The 6,566-nt window shown below is 33.3% G+C and overlaps 1 protein-coding gene across 3 annotated transcripts in view; it reads left to right on the top strand.

Annotated features, from left to right (window-relative positions):
• Positions 1-221: 221 nt before the first annotated feature.
• LOC111370391 (myosin-4) overlaps positions 222-6,566 on the top strand; it is a 12,771-nt gene continuing 6,426 nt past the window's right edge. For 2 of the 3 annotated variants that reach the window (XM_022992074.1, XM_022992073.1), the window contains exon 1: positions 222-350. The gene's annotated coding sequence lies outside the window, so the exon portion shown is untranslated. The remainder of the gene's footprint in view (positions 351-6,566) is intronic. The other variant, XM_022992075.1, reaches the window with a different exon arrangement.

Here is a 6,566-nt window from a genome sequence, read left to right as displayed (position 1 = left end):
AATGCAATTTTCCCTAAACTTCCCAAAAAGGAGAATCTAGATTCCCCTCAACCCACCTCATTATTAGGGTAATGTGGTGAATATGGGTTGGCCTGAGTGGCAAATTTGTCAATCCAGCAAAAAAGCAACAGTATTTGAATTTATCAATTCTCCATTGGCTGTCCAACATGGGCCCCGCCACATCTGTCCCTACTGCGAGTTTGGCTGCCACTTCTCCTATTAATTCCAATTATACCATCTGGATCTCTCCATCCACCCTTACTCTCTCTCTCTCTCTCCTCACTTTTTGCTGTCAAATTTTGCTGAAGATCACCGATACAAAGCAAATCAGGTTATCGTGCTTCGATCAGGCAAGTTAATTTATTTATGTATCAATTCTTATAGGTTGATTTATGTAAATATTTGTTCGTGCAAACAATATGTGTATTTGCGTGCCATTTTTTGAATTTGGAACCCGTCTTCCTATTTTTTACAAGCTTCGCTGCTTTTCAAAAAACTAGAAGAAGATGAATTGAACTTGAGCTGTTCGTAGTTTTGGATTGGCTTTCAAAATTTGAATATGAATTGACGTGAAAAGGATCGGATACTTTGTTTAGTAAGATCTATTACTCTATAGTCGAACAAATTTCCAATTTTTGTCGAAACATCAGTGCATTTCTGTATGGAAAAATCTGATGAGGATTTGAATTTGGATTTAAAGTTTGATGATATTGAATTAGGATCACTATGTATCAAGCAGTTTGATTGTTCTTTAGATTACGAATTTATTGAAGTTGCTTTCAGTATTCTTGGATTTATAAGATCTCTTGCTTTATAATCGATCAAACTTCAAATTTTCCCGGAAAAATCAGAGGTTTTTTTTTTTGTGGGGAAAATCCGATGAGATTCGGATTTTTCATTTGATGATGATCATATTCAGTGATTGGGACTGATTAATTTCCCGATTTTCTGATTAATTTGTTTAAATTTAATTTTTTTTCTTTTATAAATTATGATTTTGACGAGTAATTAGTGCTTGATTAGTTTAGCTTTACAGCTCGTATGTTCCGGAAATAGCAAAGCTGTGCAGTATTTTGAAGCGTCGTTTTACACAATTTGAACTGTCGTTTCTTGTTTTACTTTGGTGTTTCCTCTTATGGACCCGAAATACACGCACCTTGTTGCTTTGTCAGTTGTCTCTATTTGACGATATATTTATTTTGTCAATTAAAAAGTACAGGAAATATTTTAAATGGAGATGTGAATTGCTCAACTTTAGTGGGATCCACATGCTTTACTAAAGAATGTTTTTCTTTATTTTTTAAGAAACTAATTATTAAATCGAAGATGGAATCTTTTCCACCTACTTTCTATGGGCAGACGCGTACAGGTTCATAATTTTGTGCACACTGCACATTTTTGTTAGAAAAATGTTGATCTGCTGTAAACTACTTTTGACAATCCAGTCACAAAAGTGGCACATCGATTATTTTAATTGTGGAGCCCACTCGTGTAAAGTGAAAAGACTATTAAAGATGGTGTAAAAAATGATGGACACCTAGCATCACTCTTTTTGTTACGAAGACAAGACACACACGCTTTGATGACCCTTTTTATTCCTTTTTCTGTCCATGATTTTTGTTGATGCAATTAGAAGAAAAAGTTATAAATAAATTTAAAAGACAAGAAATAAAAAGAATCTATTAAAATGTAGGTAACTTTCATTTTGGGTATCAAAGTTACATAAGCGAGTATATTTTGAAAGTGTTTTTAAATTCTGCACATTTTTGTCGAGTTTGGCCAACATCGTTAAACTTCGGGACAAATTTCGTCGTTCAGGGTCCATTTTAATATTTCCATTTGAGCACACTTGTTCCTGTGTTACGAACAAGACCTTTTAATTGTTACTCACATTTTCATCCTGCTTGATTAGTGCTCATCCAACCTCGATTCTCACTTATTGTAAGGGGGAATGGCTAGGGATCAACATAATAAGCTCACTTTTTTCCATTTTAATTATTTTGTTGGCCTTGATTTTTATATTTCCAATGTGGCCAACAGATCTTTGTTCCACTCATGTGGCGTAGTTGTATTTTTACACACTTGGACAAATCGTTAGTCACTCGTGATCTTCTTTGGTAGTGGGGGAGACAGCCACGAATGCTCTGAAGGTCAAGTAAGTCAATGACAAATAATGAAATGGGTGTGGAATGATTTTAAGACGTAAGCCACATAAATGTATAAATATCGGGGGTTTCTGAATGAATAAAAAATACGAGAGAGATAAGCAACCTTACATTGAATGTGTAAAACTGCATTATCCTTGAGTTGGGATTGGTTGAGCTTTTAAAGTAGCGTAGGTGAAGTGGTGGCCGTTAGATAAAGAAGTACGTGGCTTCATCCTAATACATGAGACGTCCGATTATAGGTATAATGTCATACATCATAGGCATTTAGTGTTTTCTAAAAAGGTAGCCTGCTTAATGGCCTATGCTTGCTTACCTATCTAATAGGCTGATAAGATTTGACATTTTTTTCAACCAGAAGTCACATCAATCAATTGTATAAGATTTTTGTGTCGAAGATCTCTTGGGAGTAATGGATATAAAAGATGCTACTTTGTGTTTAGGAGACTTTTGCTTTATTTTATGGGCTTTGGATTCTTGCATGATGCTTTGCAAAAGCAATGAGTCCCCTCTAAGTGTTGAGCAGTAGGTGGTGCCTTGCGTTGGTCACTTGTGTGAGACACTTTGGTTGAAACACCTTAAGGCTTCGTAATCTTAACCTATTGACTTCGATTTGTGTCTTGATGACATGGAGTGTGGGCTTTTGTTAAGCTTCTAATTGGTTGTCACGTGAGCCTTATTGCGTTTTTATTATCGCAAGTATATGATATCGTAACAAGTAATATTGTGGATCTTTAAGTCCGAATTATCATTCTCACGAGGATTATATTTTAGGACTTAATCTAATTTTTCTAACTCTTGTTTGATGAATGCAAACAAAGAATTATGTTTTCTTATGATTTTTTGGGTTCAAATACTTGAAATTAGTCAAAATGCACACAAAGATCGATTTAGAATTCAAATAATAAGTAAATATAAGGGTGGAATAATTTCACATATTGATCACCTTTAAGTCTTAATTCAAGATTAAAAAATCTAATGTAGTGTTTTATCGAATTCTTCTATTGTATTCAATTTACCCTTATTGAATTCTCATTGAGACTATTTAACTATCAATACTATATCTCTATGCGAATCAACCATAGTTAAATGAAATATTAGTTCTAAAAATTCATATAGCAATCGTAATAATTAGTATGGGTATCAAATTAGTGATCAATTAATTAGTATAGGCATCAAAATCACTTTTCTATTTGTAAATGATTCACAAAATTATCAAATTAGTGATCAAATAATTCAACGCATTAAAATCATAGTAATATCAACGCATATATGATAAAATAACAATAATTTTGAATAAAAAAAATAAGGGATCCCAATTAGACTACATTGCTTGTCTTAATATGAAACTTAGGTATAAAAAAAAAAAATTGTTATTGAATACATCACCGGGTTTTGAAAAAAGATGTAGAAAAAAGATTAATTTTGCACAAAGATCTTATTCCTTTTCCAATCAATACTTCAAATCTTGGATATCTTTCAATATGTAAAACTCCATTTCAATTGCCTTTTTTTAGTATTTATTGTTGCCTCCATGTCTTTGGCCGTTGTAGGTTTTTATGGGCTCAATATAGGCTTAAAAAACGCACCCTAGAAATTATTGGGCAACGCCTCGGCTTCTGGTAATGGTGCTGCATAGGCATGTGAGGTGGTGCCACAGCGTCAGATGTGTGGCACTGCGACACCACACTTCAAATTCTGTTAGTCTATGTTAAGGGTGTAAAAAAGGCTCGACGACTTGGGCCGTAGACGGCCTGGCTCATGGCTCGGGTTGAGCCCCATTTTGGGGACAAGGGTCTAGCTCAAGCCGGCCCATGAGCATTAAGAAAAAATAAAAGGGCATAAAAGGCAAAATTGTTGTTGCCTTTCAATTCTGCCTTTTTCAGCAACAAAAAAATAAAAAAGAATAGCCAAGGCAGTTGGAAGGCCGGGGGGGAGGGGGAAGAGCTGGCCTGGCCCGGCTCGGAAAAGCTCTAGCCGAAATTTCTTGGTCGAGCAAAAGCTCGACTCAGCTCGGGTTGGTAAAAAAGCTCGACCATTTTAACCAAGCCGAGCTCGAGCTGAAAGCTTTTGGCTTGAGCTCGGTTCAGCTCGTTGACATCCCTATGTGTTCACATGCATCCACGGCGCCACCTCTTCATTCACTTGATGTTAAAATTTGACTCTTGCTTCTTTCGTTCCTCATTTTTTTTATCGATCTATGTTAATAGTCTTATTTTCTCATTTCTTTCCATGATGCAAATGATTGACATCATCTCACCATTCCTGCAAAATAATATTAACAAACACATTAAAAACGTTCAAAACAAATAGGATTTAGCTTATAATCAAGTTAAAAATGGAATAAAACTAGTGTGCAAAACACACTCGTCAAGCCTTTGTTGGAGCCTCATTAGGTGAGACGTAACATATTTATTTATTTTTAAATATTATTTACTTTTATTCTTTTAATTAGTGTTTAAGTTTAAAAACTTGAAAAATACATCATGTTTCCCATTCCGACTTGGGACGAGAGATTTTGTTTTGACCTGTCCTGACTCTACTCCATAAGAGGCAGGGCACTTTCAGGATGAATTTTGGCAGATTTTTCTGCCATACCTTTATTTCATATGATTAAATGAAGACATTAAAAAATTGTAAAATATTTATATCTTATTTTGCTCAGTTAGGGGAGTGTTTGAGCCACATTATTTTGGTAATAATACATTTTTGAATAGTGTATTGATGAAAAATGTGTGGTTAAAAAATAAGAATTTTTTTTGATTTGCGTGTAATATTATTTTATTGAATAATGTGTAGTTAAAATGATATCAAATCACTGTTTAAAAATACATTTTTTTAAAATAATGTGGCTCAAATAGGCTCTAGGTCTAAGATAATACATTGAACCTGACATTGAGTGCAATGATAGTCAATCATGATTTTTTATTTCGTCTGAATGGTAACGAGAGTTCCACTGTCATTGTTGCTAGGCTCAACCTAGACTTTCGTCACTAAAAAATAATAATTAAAAAATAAAATAAAAAAAGAAAAAAAAGGGGGAAAAAAGAAAAAAGAAAAAGGGAAAAGGAAAGCTTGCGTTGCTGCCTGTATCTCTGATTTTAATTAATTATTATAAATTTTTCTTTAATTATTATTTTTTTCCCCAAAATAATAGTCCAATTAGCTTCTAGGTGTCCATGAGTAAATAGGGATGGAAAAATGTCACGACCTGCCTCGTTCGATGTTGCTAAATTGGATGGGAATTCCCTGGTGGGAAAATTGGATGGAAAAGGGTATATTTTCTAGGGATAACATCCGCTTGTTTAGGACTCGATTTTGGTACCGATCCATAACGATCAATAGGATAACTTTCATCTTGAAAGTTATGTGGCATTTTGATAAGATTTCCATGATTTCTCTTGATTTGTAATCCAAGTGCGCGTTGGAACGGTCGGTAGCTACTTAGTCTCAAATTTGGATATGAACGAAATTTTTATTAATGAAAAACTCTTATTCCAAATAAATTTCTGACAATTCATTTTTATGTCTAGAAAAACCTCATTTTTTTTTGGTAAAGATCATGTATTAATTTACTATATCTATAAGATATTTCCATTTCGCGAATTACTACGTTTATCTGAGTGATCCATCATTTCGTTGTAAATAAACGATCTTATCATAGATTCATTGGGATCTTGAAATTATATAATTATAATAGAAACAGCAACTCCCGATTGATACTGCTTGACTTGTGGTCAGCTAATTGGATGGGAATTCCTTGGTGGGAAAATTGGATCGAAAAGGGAATATTTTCTAGGGATGTCAAATGGGTCAAACGGTTCGGACTCGTCATTTAGCAGGGGGCTTAATCCCACGAGTCGAGCCTGCGGCCCACGAGCCAAAGTTCGGTTCTTAAGTTTAGATTTGATTTTAATATATATATATATTATAATAAACTTTTTAATATTAAATTACTAGCAGAGTATTTAGTACCAGTTGTTACTAAGATTAATCATGACTTATCATTTCATGGTTGACTCTTATGTCCTGTTTGAGTCACATTTTGTGTAATAACTGAGTTATAAAACAGTGAATTTAGTTCCTGTTTGTTCATTATTATTAAAAAGGAGTTTGAAATAGTGAATTTTTCAAGAATGTGTAATTAAAAAATAAAAATAAAGTTTTAATCCTTGTTTGAGCCACATTATATTATTAAGAATGCATTTTTGAATAGTGTATTGATGGGAAATGTATGATTAAAAAATAAAAAAAAAAGTTTTGAATTTGCTTGTAATATTATTTAATTGAAGAATATATTGTTGAAATGATGTCAAATCATTATTTAAGAATGTATTTTTTGAAAAAATGTGGCTCAAACATAGCCTTGAATTTACGTACAAAATATTATATATATATATA

The sequence above is a fragment of the Olea europaea genome, chromosome 21, assembly GCF_002742605.1.
Source record: "Olea europaea var. sylvestris chromosome 21, O_europaea_v1, whole genome shotgun sequence".
Classification (NCBI taxonomy): Eukaryota; Viridiplantae; Streptophyta; class Magnoliopsida; order Lamiales; family Oleaceae; genus Olea; species Olea europaea.
This window is presented reverse-complemented; position numbering and strand designations above follow the sequence as displayed.